At 39.5% G+C, this 14,158-nt stretch overlaps 1 protein-coding gene across 2 annotated transcripts in view; it reads right to left on the bottom strand.

Moving 5' to 3' along the window:
- The window catches only part of ccser2b (coiled-coil serine-rich protein 2b), a 50,464-nt gene extending 36,518 nt beyond the window's left edge, over positions 1–13,946 (bottom strand). Inside the window, exon 1 of one of the 2 annotated variants that reach the window (XR_014085059.1) lies at positions 13,123–13,945. The gene's annotated coding sequence lies outside the window, so the exon portion shown is untranslated. Of the gene's footprint in view, positions 1–13,122 lie in introns of both variants that reach the window. The other variant, XM_081600619.1, reaches the window with a different exon arrangement.
- Between the last annotated feature and the right edge of the window lie 212 nt (positions 13,947–14,158).

Here is a 14,158-nt window from a genome sequence, read left to right on the forward strand (position 1 = left end):
TTTGAAATAAACCCAAAGTCATTTCTAATAAAGTTTCCAGTAGAACTTCATGGCCAAAGCCGCAATGCTCCGCCTGGGAAAGCAAAGCTGTTGGGCCTCACCTCGACACTCCGAAAGCAATTCTGAGTGCCACACTGTTGGACCGGAAACATAAAAAATAAAAATTAATAAAATGGTAAATAAAGCAAACAAAAAGTGAAAAATAAAATTGGAAAAAAATAAATATTGTAATTTTGATACATAGTTTTTGTAATAAATTCCACTTTTAGTCTGCAGGTGAGAGCAATAAAACAAACAGAAAAAAGTTGTTTTCCTTATAAATTGTTTGAAAGAAAGAAATTGGAACATTTTAACATGAGGTTTCTGTCCACCTTACATACAGCAATTCCAGGAAAATTAGGGAAAATCTCAAATTTCCTTTGACAGCTGACAGATATTGATCTTCTTGAATGGTTGTTATCCTCAGCAACAACAGCCACACTATAGTTTCTCTTTGAGCTGATATACTTGGGTCGGAAATTTTACTGCTGACTTTAGAGTCAGCAGCCCCGAGAGAACGGAAAAATTCAAAGGGTCCCGTCAGTGATTAACACCTGAAACATGTGGCAGCTGAGTCCATGCATGCGTGTGTTGACAACGTGTCTATAACCGAGATAATACCTTCACGTGCCACACCCATAATAAAAATGCTGAGGTATTGCTGCTCCTGCAAATGGAAGGCAGGATACTAATAACACATGAATGTTTCTGACACACCTACAGCACCGCACCATGACAGTGAGTTTCTCTCTCCTCCTCTTTCACACACACACGCAAGAAATTTACACAGCCCGAGGCAGGAAATGTAAAACCAGTTCCTGAGACAAAACTCACAGAAAAGATCAGCGTTTAAACAACCAGGAAAAATGTCAGCTGTCTGGTTTACAAGATTCAACGTAAATTATGTTCAATGTGACAATAGTGATGCAAGTAACAAACTGTGATGCCATTTTTTTTTCTCAAGGAAACGTGGTATGTATTCAAAAAATATGTACCAAATAAAACAAAAATGTGAAATAAAAATGCTTTTCTTTCTCAAAGGTTTCCTCCAAATATTTTAGAATATATGTAGTGTTATTTCCTGACAGTTGCTGATCATTTCAATGATCACATCTGCAGGGTTAGTCCCAAAATAAAACGGGAAAGTTATTTTGGGTGTCAACATGCAAATCGCTCATAAAGAAAGTGGTCTGTCGTCTTTGTTTCCATGTAGACTGTACGGCGTCTACATGGAAACACTGCAAACATCAGCTAGTGTGTGTGTGTGTGTGCTCCTACATTCAACCAACCAGGCATGTTTTGGGAAGCCATTACTTTATTTTAAATTGCATTTTACATCTTTCTTCATATGTAAGCCACCAATATTCAATTCACAGTAACGGATTGAATGCCCAATAGTTTTACACCACAGTTATGTCTGTGTTTTGCTTGTTTCTACTCGTTTTGGAGACAGGAAATTGGATTCATTTAGCTGTATTTCATATCTGTGACTTACAATGGCTCACTGTAGATGATTTAAACCTTTTTTCTGACGATCTGCAGATGACTAACATTTGTGACCGACTGGCGTGAGCGTCGGACAAAATGTGGTGGGCTCCATCTCCCGTTTATTTACACAAATACAAAACAGACAAGAACCAGGAAACTAACACCGAAAGCAGCTCATTTAAAAAGCAGCGGTTGAGGTCCGTAACACCAGGAGTTTATTGGCTTTGGCTCGAAGCTGCTTTTATGGACAATAAAGAAATAAAAGTCTGACATGGCGTCACAGGCCTGTTTCATCCTCCTTTCATCACATTCGCTTTGAAGAATCCCAGTCACATTCAGTGAGAGCACTGCATTAAATCTGGATAACCCGTTCGAAAAGGATCGTCGATTCTTCTACACAAAGAGAGACGCAGTTCTTTCCTCAACGTTGACATTTTACAATAACAAATTTTGCTGGACGATAAATTATCCCAGTAATTACTGTGATAAATGACAACATGGCAGTTTTGAGACCGCTTTAGTTATTGATAATGCCTTTATAATCCAAGACTAGTCGACTTTGATTTTGTAAAGAACACTTAAAACTGAAACTGGAAGACATTTTAAATGTCCAAAATAAAACACGACAACCAAAATCAAGAAATAAAAAGGAAATAAAAACCACTTGCACCTGGAACCATAAACAAAATTTATCATGAGGTCTCTATGAATAAAATATTTTTAAAAATCACAATTGAAATGATAGTTCTCGTTTAAATCTATTATGTGATTAGTTGCTTAATTGCTGCAATTAAGCAATTAATTGCCGCAATTAAGCAATTGCGACAGGTTTAATGCTGATTTGCTGGTATTCCCTCATGACTTCATTCAATTTGGATTAGAAGGAAGCAAACATGAAAAGTTGTCCTTGTGTTTTTGACTCATTCCTCAGTTTCACACCAAAGGCCGAGTTCTCTCAATAATCCCTCCATAATTTAAGTCAGGAATTCCTCAGAATATTTGCTCTCTGAAGTCAATTTTCTTCAATTACAAAAAAAACAAACAAAAAAAAACAGAAGAGGTCAAATATGCTATGCTGGAGCACATTTTGTTCTTGATCCGACTCCATAAGTCATCATAGATACAGCACAACATCACCCTGCTGCCCTGCAGCCTCAGCACATGGCATCTTCATTTAAACTAGAACATAAAACAGCAATTATAACTATAAGCCTCCGCAGTCTTTTCCTCACCCGGAGCCACCCGGCTGTGCATCACAAGCTTCTTCAAGCCCGAAAGGAAACAGCTGAGGAGCTTGTGATTTTATTATGAGAGGATGGTTTTTTTATTTATTTATTTATTTAACAACCCTCTGAAGGTCATGAACAGATGTAAGATTACACAAACAAGCAGTCCAGAATAAAGGCAGAGGCTCCTCCACATGTCGGATAACAGACTCTGATGATCACTGGGCGATGAGCAGCATCAACCCTCGACCGCTTCCATCCTGCAGTGAAAAAAGAGGAAGCTGAGCTGCAGCAATCGGCTGACTCATGACTTCCCTGCTGCTGTGTCACCATCACACGGAGGCAATGCTTCAAGACTCACCAAAACCGCCACAGAGACACAATCTGCAGCAGAAACAACAAACATGGAGTCCAAAACTGCAGCTTTTCAACGTTTCACTTCCATCCCAAGCAGAAAGAGTGTTAGAGAATAGCATGGTAGCTTTCTTAGCTTAGCTTTTAGAGTTAAAGCATTATGTGTTGTTTGATGTTATTAACATTAATGGACTATCAGATTGGCATTTAAGACTAGGATCTGTATCTGGAACGGATAATTGTGATCGGAAGTTCCCTGAAGTCAGCAGGGATCTGTGAATTATTCTGGTTCTGATACTAATGATTCCCTCCAGAACATTCAGCTACAGCAAGCTCCATTGCTTCAAATATGCATTCAGATGCAAATGTTAAAAGTTCACATAGGCCGTATGCCTCAAAATGTTTTGGGATTCGTTCCACAAGCTTTTCACAATAGTTTGCTGGGATTCTGGCCCATCTGTCCTGACAGAACCGGTGTAATAAAGACAAATCTGTTGGACGCCTCGCTTGCCTTATGTCCGATCTCACTTTGGACCCCCTGCCCTAACATCACCTCCACAGCTTACCAAATTGTTAAGGGAGTGAATGGAACACCAAACTAAATCTCTCATTATCTCTTAATCTGGTATTGAACATAAATATTTATTTTTGATAATCCTATAAACGACATAAACCGTTCAAACTTAAAATCTTATTTACGGCAGGAATCTGGGGTTTTCACTGGTAATTGATTAACAAGTTACTGACACAAAGATAAAGATAAGCCTTTTTACAGGCATTATGTGCTTTGTTGTTTTACCTGTAAAACAACATAGCACATAGTTGTGCTATGTGCTATGGACCTTTTGATGTCATGACAATGCCTTTATACGGACAAGGCACTGGTTTAAGTAGTTGTTGGTTATGTCTGCAAGACAGTTCAATGTTTCCAATGCTGGTGGAAAAGAATGTGTGTGTGTCTTTGAGGTGAGGTGTGTGTGTGTATGTGTGTGTGTGCGTGCGTGCGTGCGTGCGTGCGTGCGTGCGTGCGTGCGTGCGCGTGCGTGCGTGTGTGTGCGTGCGTGTGATGAGGTGCACTGCAGCAGTCTCTGCTGTGAAGGACACACAGGAGGAATGGAGAGAAGAATGAGGTCATGACTCAGTGATAATGAGATGCTGCATCTGTCTCCATTCTCTGCATGCCTCTGTGGTTCCTCTGTGCTCATTAATCATCTTTTTTTATATTTTTTTCTTTATGTGAATCTCTTGAGGCTAAGCAGCAGCTTTAGAGAAACTTTCTGGGTAAGCTTACCTTGCTATTTTGATTCAAATTGTTATTCTTTTAAAGCATGATAAAAGTGACCCCTGTAACTAATAGTGTAGTATAAGCCTGACGGGTCGCCAGGCTTTACTTGCCCCCCACCAGACTAAGCATTCTTTATTTTTGTTTTAAGTAGATTTTTTTTTAACACACCAGCAATCTGTTTTGCTCATCATCTGATATCCTCCCTACATAAGTCATGACAGTTACAGATATGGCAGAGCTTTAAGGAGTTGTCACTGATCATCATATTTGTTTCCATCAGTTCATGAAATGAACATATAACAGTTTCATCACATCACGATTTTCTCTATTGATTTGTGTAATTTCACCCTTACATTTTACATCTACAAATAGTTTCTCCTGTCTTGCTGTGGCCTATGCAAAGCCCACTCACTCCTGCAAACAGGAGAACACATATGCAGCACAACTGGGCTAGGAAGGCATTGTCGACTAACATGGGAGTTTATATGACTTTATTGAGTCACGTATAAAGTCTGATTTCAAAGCGGAGACAAAGATCACCTATGATAAGTTTTTTTATAGCTTCCATTCATCGCTGATTTCCTAACTGTGGGTAAAAATAGCAATAAAATCACAGCTATTCAAACTCTACTACAACAAAGCAACTCAGAGGGGATTAAAGCATTGTTAGATGTATGCCAAGAAAACAACTGGTGACAATCGGCAGATTCCAGCTTTTCCCAGTTTACTGACAACACTCTGTGGACACTGTTACTGGATTGTGATTCAAGTTGAGCTATTTTCAGTGTCAGTGAGGTGTTTGGGGAAAAAAATCAGTCAGAGGAAGCACAGGAATGTAAAACAAAAACGATTTGAAAGAAAACTGTGTCTGAGGCAGAAAGAGATCAAGGCTTTCAGCAGATAACAGGAAGGCAGCTTTCAATCTTCATCTGTTAAGTTTTTAGGAAGTATTTGAAGTCTTTTGGAAACCTTAGTTAATGTAAATATTTGCATTCTCTATAAAATATGCAGAATTAGCTGTTTAAGTAATGGTAGCCATGATAGAAGCTAATATAAAAGATACAAATTACAATTGTGAACTCCATAGTTATTTTGTCTTGAAGTAATCTTAAAACTTTGTTTCAAAGTGATTATCCCACACACACACAACATCATTTTCACTCCCAAAAGAAATAATCAATGACTGCTCATTCCAAAACATCTGAAAGCAAAGTATAAAAACAAGTGCTTCTTATACTTTGCTACACTGTAGTTCTTTAAGGAAAATCTAAATGAAATCTGTATTGGTGAATCAAAGCTTTACAAAATCCAAAGAGGGAAAACTCTTGGTAAATTATAACCTGATTTACCAATTTCAAGACTGTGACACTAACAAAGACATTAAACTAAACATGTCTGCCATACAATTCAGATATTGTACAAGGTAAACATAAGCGGTTTCATTAAAGCTATGATAGTTTTTTTTAATAAATGGAAACAATGACAAAATGCCAGAAGAAACTGGGATATATGTAGACAATAAAAGATGAAAACAATTGCTTTTTCTTTTTAAACCAGGAAGGAATAACCTTTCAGAACATTATAACAACCATGTACGATTGAAGAAAATCAAACCAAAAATCAGTGTGTTTCCTTTAGAAAAACCTGTTGGAGATTCACACACGGAATCAATACAAGTTTGACACTGACCGGTCTGCCACGCGGGCAGACTCTGTTGGAGGGGAATGTTCCCTGGGCTCAAAGTGTCACCATGTGACCAGAGCAGATCGATCAGAACCTTCCTCCCTCGCTGATTCACAACCACCGCCTCTGAGGGGAACTAAACCTTAATCTGTCGTCTGTAATCCTGCCAGATTCCATTGTTTCTATGCCTCTGTTACAGAAGGTGAGTGTTCAGGAAACACACGCACACACACACACACACACGCACACACACGCACACACACGCACATGCACACACAGAGCCAGTGTGGTCATCTGTGTTCTGATGAGTCAGCAGAGTTGGCTGACAGCCACAGAGTCCATCTGAATTAATGAACCTCTGGGGTCAAAGTCAGCTACAGCCCCAATAGGCGAAGAAAAAAGCTCTGCTGTGATTGGTCCAGAAGCAGCAAAACGATCAGGTCATTGTCTGACTACCACCAGGAATATTAGAAAAAACTTTCAGCAATAAAAGTGATCTGCAATATAATCCCACTAAGTCATTTTTAGCTGTTTGTGGAACAGATATGCTCACAAGTCCTGACCTTGACAGCTACGTTATCGACTCTGATAACAGATATGATGGCAGACTAAAGCTGAACATACTGTGCTGGGCTAATGAGTCGCTTTCATTAATGCAGCGCAGAGCAGCAATCCGTGCCACAGTACTTCGTCTCGGTTAGCGTGTAAACTGCTGTCTGTAACTGAAGCGAGGTCGAAGGTCAAACTTTAATCGGAAAAATACAATGAGTCACGTGAACTATATGAGGAGTTTACAAGAAGTCGCTCTGATGTTATTAATTACATGTTGTCTATCAAACAGTAATTAAGGATTTAATTCAAATATCCCTGTATATGGAGAAAGTGCAAATTGTTAAAACATAACAAGGATGTTAAACAAACAATCTGGAGAAATTATTAAACATTTGCAGGATTCCAAGTTTTCTTTAAGTACTCAAATACTATTACTACTACATTAAACTAAATATGTTGGTTTTGGTGAGTTTTTGTGGAGCAATTTCTGAAAAATTACAAATACCAAGCTAATGTTTAGTAGTTTGAAGAAACTGGCATCATGTTGAGAGTTTGTTTTGCTACAAGTGGTAAAGTGGATGGAGGACTACATCCAGATACTTTAACTTTTCAGATCTGAAATGGCTGGAACTACAACAGAATTTTGATCCAAATTGGTTTTGAACTGGTTAAAATGGGCTGACATTAATCTTCTGACGTGATCTACCAAAAGTCCCAGTTCAAAAGCCAGTATAAATTCTTGCAGTTCTTATTTTCTGATTGTATAATATGTATCATTCACAATGGACTAAAGATGGCTCAAAACTAAGGAAGTGTATATTAGGTCAAACTGTATTCAAAAAGGCAAAATGAAGACTCAAAAGGTCACATTGTAATTACATGAAGTAACTAAAAAAATCTTTTAAAAACTTAAAAAGAAATAGAGGTTCAAACGGACCCTGATGGAAAATAATGATCCAAAAACAAATCCAGCATCTCCTCCTCCTTTCTGACCCATCTTCTTCTTCTTTCTCTGTACATCAGACCAATCATGTCGTCATGCTCCATTTCTTCGCTCGCTGAGCCGAGAGGAGCTGAGTGCCGGCGGCTAGAAAGCCAGAAAAACGTCAACAGCTTAATCTCAGGCCTTCAGATTTATCCACTTAATTTGAATAACAACAACAACGATTTCCATTTTATAGACTGTTTACTTTTAGTGTTTGGAAACCTTCTGAAAACAATGAAAGTGGAAGCCATGTTTTACCAAATCAAAAAAATAAAAGCCAAAAGAAAAATTTAAAACACAAGTTAAATGGTGAAAAATTAAATTATGTTCTTTGAGAATCTTAAAATTAGGCCTAATTAAACATAATGGCTGAAAATGAGCTCATGCTTTTGAAAATTGTAGTGAAACCAACCACCTCTCTGTGCCACAGATGGAGAGGTAAAACGACAGATGGTCCCAGACTGGTCCCAGTGTGGGTTGGAAACTGGTCGACCCTGGCCCCAGAGAGCAGGCTGCAGTCACTAACACATTTCTGTCCATTAAAGCTGTAAGACGAGCTCAGTGTTCGGCTGCAGGATCCTCTTCCAACGTCCACAGATAAATGAATCAATAGAAACCTGATCTGAAGTCAGCCACTCATAGGCTGAAAAACAAACTGGGCGACGGAGTCGGGATGTGGATCAGCAAAAAAAACCAATTGTTTTTCACGCAATCACTTTCAGTCATAAAACCCCCTCACAGACAAATTGATCAATTAAATTCATATACATTCAGGCTTAGCAAAAGATTAGTAAAAAAAATCCAATTTGTTCCCCTTTCTCTAGTTGAATCTATACAAAATCCAAAACATATCAGTTTCACAGAGGAGACAGGACTTCAGCTGAAAGATTGGGATGCAGGGTGTCTTTAGGTTTTAACGAATAACATTTAAGACTTTTTCAGATCTTTTAAAGACCATTATGAACAGAATTTAAGACCTGTAATACGACATAGATGTACAAAAAAATCATATTTTAATAATTGCACATACATAAATTCAATGGATTGTCCTAAATGGTGAAGACAAACATCGTTGAGCTAACTGGTGATAAATTTGCACTTACCCACGATGGATGTACAAAAAGCTAGCAAGCTAGCTAGCTAGCAAGGGTACACTAGCAGTTAGTTTCCAGTAGCTGCAACCACAGTTAAGATGTCCGTTTGATGTTTTGTGACACAAACTTTCGCAAAACTGTAAAGTCCAATGAGAAAAAAGAGAACTACGTGGATACGAGATTAAATGGTCGCACCACAATAAAATTTGAGACCTGTGATTAATGTATTGAACGCAGTGATGGTGGGAAAATATTAAAGTAACTGAATAGATTTTAAGAACTTCAACTGTAAGTAAAACACATACTGATTTAACAATTTCCGGTTGAAGAAGAGTTTCTGTTGTACCAAATCCACAACAGCCACGGATCATTCACTGTGCACTGTTCCAAATTTAGCTTCATTTGCAATCAGTGCCGTTAAAACCAAGGAGTACCCACTGGGTAGAATTTATAAATTACTTAATATTGTTTACCTTACTGATGAACTATAACTAAATTCTACTTAGTAATTTTGAGCTGGCTGATAGTTTTTATTCAGAAATGAGTAAAATGCAATTGATACAATTTTAAAAAGACATAATGTACCAAACTACACACTGTCATTTTTTTATGAATAGGCTACTAGAATTGTCTTTGACATCCTGATTTGACACACTCCGTGAACGCCCTGCCTTGCTGGGCGTTAAACCAACACCCACTCACAGACACAAACATCCCAACTGACTGAGCGTCGTCCTCTGACACACACTTCCACCGCGCTGAAACCATGACGACACCACAGGACGTCCCGACTCTCCCGGTCCCTCTGCCTTCGGCTGCAGTTTTCTTTCCCACAGGAAACTGGTCAAACTGGTTCACGTGTTTCTACTGTGCTGCGAAACATAAACACAGCTCATCTTCCCTCTTATCTCCTGTCTGACGTTTTGTTTCAAAAAGACTGCATTTCTGAGTTTCCATCCTTTTGGTTTTTATCTCAGGAGCAAAAAAAAACATCAAATAGCGCAAAATAAATAAAAATAAATCAACCTGCATTAACCAGGATGCAACAGAAACACTTATGATTAAACCTTTTAGGTTTTCTGAGAGAGAAGCTAGCATGCATTTCCTGGGAGCCCCTCATGAACCCCCCCTCAGCCCCCTCCCCGGTTACCCCCTAACCATTCCTCTGGGTTTCATAGCAACTTGGCACGGACAACATTCCTGTTGTGCTGCAGCTCCACCAGCAGCATTAATCTTCTACAAAGCATCTCTTTCACCATGTTGCCTGCAGAGGAGCAGCAGCCTCCCTCATATGAGCAAACTCAAGTCAAGCCTTCAAGCAATCGGAAAACTTTCTTCTGTTGAAATGGTACAAACAAAACCCCACATCTATAAATAAAGATTTCTTCCTACTTTTATTTAATGTAATTTTTTTAAGACTGATCAAATTTATGTTTATTTTCCGTAGAAAGCAGGACAAAAATGTTTAAAACTTTGAGTTTTGATGCCTTTTGTAGCTTAAAAGCTGAAGTAGTGTTCGACATGTTGCCCTAAAATAAAATGTTTAGTCCTGTAAGTTTCACAGCAATTCTTTTTTTGTGTGTGCAAGTACATGTAACAAGTGTTTTATATACTTTCTTTCCGGGGAAAAGTTTTCTAATCTTTTTTGGGGCGATTTTAGTCATTTACAAACTGGCAGTTTTTGTATTTTATTTTGGATAACATTGATTTAATGCTACAGATTTATTATTTCTCTATGCTAAATGAGACATCAGTCCTCTTCCTCCCCGTCACCATCAGCAGCAGCGGCTCCATCAGAGAGAGAAAGCACAGCAGAAAGAGACACCACCCAGGCAGAGAGATGAAAAGATTCACCAAACATTTCCTGCTGCCAGCGGCAACGCTGAGAGCAACGACATCAATTATCCATCAGAGCTCGCTGGGAAAAGAGTCTGAGGCAATAAAATGGGACAGGAGGAGAAGCAAATGAGGACAGGAAGAGGAAAAGAGGACAGAGGAAAATAAAAGCCCTACTAGTAGCATTAGCTTAGCGCCAATGCTAAACCAGTAAACCGACAAACAGTTCACCAAGTAAAGTTAGAAACTGGTAACAATAACAGTAATATTCCCTTGTTTTAATCCCTGAAAATGTCTTGTTTTAAAGCTAATTTTATTGAATTCTTGTGAAAGTTGCTACTGGAAAAAAATGACATTTGTTAGTTATAATCTCCATTTAATGGTAGAACATGAAGTGAGAAAGTTCCCATCCGACATGTCTATCAGTGTAACTTCTATAGCTAAAGCTAACTCAGGTCAAGTGATCTAATGATGGATGTTGGAGGACGCCTGAGGAGACGGCGTCCTCCAATTAATCTATTAATCAGACAGACAGGAAACAATTCATCTTTTATCACATAGATGCAAAGTCATTATCTACGCTTCCTCCATGAAAAATCACAGTGTCAGAGAACAATCTAATGCCTGAGTGAGACATGCCTGGGCCTCATTGTCAGTTTTAAATCAAACTGCAACAAAAAGAGGTAGAACTTTTTATCTCTACAAAGTCTTCCCCTCTGTGGGGATTCAAGCAGCCAGAGGGAAGAAATTAAGTGGAAACTCCTGAGAGAGACGGACAGAAAAAAAAAAAAAATAGACTGGATCCCAGCCAGGACGTAACACGCTCTGCCGATTCGTTCCGAGCGGTCAGCAGCTTCTCTCCCACAGCAGCTGAGGCAAGCTTGTGATCCGCCGCTTGGCACCGAGAACCGGGCAGAACCAACAGATCACAAAGTCAGCGCAGAAGAAGTGGATCAAGTGGAGTGAAGCTGCAATGCGCAGCGAACAGATAACAACGCCAGACAACAAAATGACTCGACGTTTATCAGAAAGCATCACAGAGCTGACGGAAATGGGACGACGCATTCAGGGACTTGAGGAGAGAACATCCAGAACAAGAAAACGGAACAAAACAAAAAAATCATTTCAAGTAAATTTGTAACAAGGCCAAAATAAGACACTGTGGTTTACACCAAAGAAGAATAAAACAGTTTACTGGATTTTGAATTGTTTTTGTCATGTTATAGTCATTCTAATCACTGAACAGGTTTCGGAACAGTTTTGTTCAGATCTCCTCCATTCAGAATATAAATAGTTGCAATCTGAGACGAACAACTGAGACTTCACCAGGTTTTAAGAAGCAAGAGATGAAAACTCTTTCCTCCTATTGTGGTCCGTTTCAACAAAAACACAGCTCGCTTGTTAGATTCTCATCAATCTGATGGTTTTTCGGTTGAAATCTGTAACAGAAGAAGAACTTCCACAGTCTTCTTTGGTGGTTGAGTTTCACAATACGACCAACAGCACTGATAGTCAAAGATATGATTTACTACACAAGCGATTGATTAAAATTCTCCCTGTTTAGAAGATCGAAAAACTAATATATTTTGATTTTTAAAGACTTTTACCCATTACACTACACAAACAATGTAAATCTATGGAAACAAAATCCACAAGGGTTCAGTAAAGCGGACTCCCACCTATTTGTGTGTTAGTCTGTGGAATTTAACGCAAAATTGTTAGCAAAAAATTGGTGGATTTTTTCGTAGAGCATATTTTTTAAAAAAAACAACAGAATTTGTGGAACAAATCCGCCAGAGAGCAGAACAAATTTCAAATCAGATTTTTATTTTTTATTTTTAACTGCAAAACCGGTTCCAGAGTAACAACTAGCAACACAAAAATAAGGACAAAGAAAGCCCCAAAAGGATCTGAGGTTTAAAATAACTTGTGCCTTAACTAAAACTAAAACCCTCACATGATAGAACCATGATGTTCCACGCTGCTCTGGCAGCCACTTGAGGAAATGTAAAGCAGTGGGACTTCAACATGAGAATAATGGGGCCAAAGATGTAAAGAATGTCCCTGCTCAGAAAACACTTAATTGGCTCTGGAGACATTCCTCACATTGTCTCTGAGCTCAGGAAAACAGAACAGCCCCTCTGTCAACTCTGCAGTCCTGACTTACAAACACAACAGACAAAAAGACAACCAAATGTTTTCTCTTTTACTCAACACAAAAATATACAGCATTTGTAGTTGAGGTGTGAAATGTTCACGCAACCTAATTTAAAAACGATTTGTTATAAAGGTTGTAGTTGTAAAAGAATCAACTTCTTCAATAATTTTGCCCTTCCACTGGAGGTCAGAGGCTTTGCTGATCGTTTCACAGCATCAACTCTGCAGAGAACACTGCGGTCCATCCTTATAGGCCATTTTTATCTGTAGTTACTTTACTATGTAACAATATTTCTCCCCTACCTTACACCTAGTGGAATTCTGTTTCCCTTAAAGACAGACATTATTGCGCTATGGTGACATTAAATGCTGGTTTTGATATGCTGGCATTTGCGAATTTTTCTCATGGAGAGTCACACTCACCTGCAGACACTCCGAGCATCAGACCCAGACCAGAATCCCGGAAATGTCGCCGCTGTTATTTTTTTCTTTTCTTTTTTTTTTTCTTTCTTTCTAAATCATCAGTCAGTAGGTTCAGATGTGTTTTAGTTGAAGTCAACAGGAGTCAGTCTGACGGAGACACACGAATCCTAATTAGAACGATGAAGAGCGGTGAAAATCCTCCCGGAGAACCGGGAAGAGAAGGGATGCGGAGCTGCGGGAGCCTGTGGTCCCCTCTGCTCTCCGCCCGGAGCCTGTGGACGCTGCAGTACGGGGTCTCCGATAGATGTTTGTCACCTGCAGGGGTTTGCCTCTGCCCCTCGCGCGTCTTGGTGAGAATACGGGTTTGGTTAAATCCGCGGAGAGCTGGCGCTGCTCTTCTTGATAAGGAGCAGAGTAGAAGCTGCTGCCGCTGCGAGCTGCTGAATCATTCACACTCACACAGAAACACACACACACGCACACATACACAGCTGAGCCGAGTGGGTTTGCCAAGTCGAGTGGAGACACAATCCAGCGCTCACAGACCGAAGAATTTAACCTTTTAAAGGTACACAGCGCAATGCAACGAAAACTCCGCTCTCACTGTGGAGGAGGAGACCACCTAGGGCGGATCTACTGGGGTTGCATGGGGTGGGAGCTGCCACCCCTGTTGCCACCCCAGCTAGCGACAATGAATTCAATAGTTATGGAAAATCGGTCATTAAGCGCATGAAACTCTTTTTTCCGACAACATTGAATGCAACACAATGTAACCTGACACCCACTGCTAAGTAGCGGGAAGTGAGAGAGAAGGACAGAGCGCCAGCAGCTTTGAGAGATATTATATATTATTTTACAGGTGAGGAAAACGTTTTAATTTAAAGAAAACATTGAACAAGTCAGCAGTGGGTCAGTTATGCTAGCTTAACTGTTGCTAGCCTGCTATTGACTTTGATAACCTTAGCATGTGCTGCGCAGTTCGGTCTATTTTGGTTCCGTTAGCACTAAACAACCCGCCCACCACGTCATCAGTAGA

This window comes from Poecilia reticulata, chromosome 19 (genome assembly GCF_904066995.2).
Source record: "Poecilia reticulata chromosome 19, P_reticulata-male-v2, whole genome shotgun sequence".
NCBI lineage: Eukaryota > Metazoa > Chordata > Actinopteri > Cyprinodontiformes > Poeciliidae > Poecilia > Poecilia reticulata.